Source organism: Egretta garzetta, unplaced genomic scaffold, assembly GCF_000687185.1.
Source record: "Egretta garzetta isolate BGI_Z169 unplaced genomic scaffold, ASM68718v1 scaffold1137, whole genome shotgun sequence".
NCBI lineage: Eukaryota > Metazoa > Chordata > Aves > Pelecaniformes > Ardeidae > Egretta > Egretta garzetta.
The window spans coordinates 27,855-28,802 of record NW_009260293.1 but is presented as its reverse complement, the minus strand read 5'-3'; positions in this window follow the sequence as shown (position 1 = coordinate 28,802).

Sequence of the window (948 nt, the reverse complement as noted above, 5' to 3'; positions counted from 1 at the left end):
ACCCCTCCCCACAGTACCTCATCCTGGGGGGCACTGGGGAGGCCCCCTCCCCCTGGTACTTGATCCTGGGGGGGCTCTGGGGACCCTGTTCCCCGTTGTACCTGGTCCTGGCATCCTCAGTGGGACCCCCCCCTTCCCCATAAAGGGGGCTCCCCCCCTCTGGCCCCTTGCTAACCCCACCCTGGGGGGCTTAGGGGACCCCCATCCCCATAGTGCCCAGCCCTGGAGGACCCTAGGGACCCCCACCCAATGGCACCCAGCCCTGGAGGACTCTAGGGACCTTCACCCAATGGCACCCATCCCCGGGCACCCCAAGGCCCACCCGTCCCCTTGCTAACCCCTTGCTGGGGAGCTCAGGGAACACCTACCCCATAAGTGCCGAGCCCTGGGGGACACAAGGGGACACCGCCCCCCACCCACACACACACCCCCCCAACTAATGGTACTAAGTACTGGGGGACCCTAGGGGTCCCACCCAGCCCCATGGTACCCAGCCCTGGGGGGCCCTACAGACCCCCTGTGACTTGTTAATCCTGCCTTGGGGGGGCTCAGGGGACACACCCCCCCCTTCCTCATAATACCAAGCCCTGGGGGACCCTAGCGACCCCCTACCCCATGGTACCAAGCCCTGAGGGACCCTAGGGACATACACACCCCCCCAGCCCGTGGTACCAAGCCCTGGGATCCCCTTCCCCTTGCTAATCCCATCCTGGGGGGGCTGTCAGGGGACCCCTACACCATAATACCCAGCTTTGAGGGACCCACAACCCCACTTTCCACCCACCTTCTCCTCCCACCCCCTCCCCACCTCCCCCCAGCTCATTGTACCCAACCCTGGGGGACCCTAGGCACCCCCTACCCCATAATACCAAGCCCTGGGGACCCTAGAGATGCCCCCCCCGCCCCATCCCTGGGGGCCCTGGGGATCCCCTTCCCCTTGCTAACCCT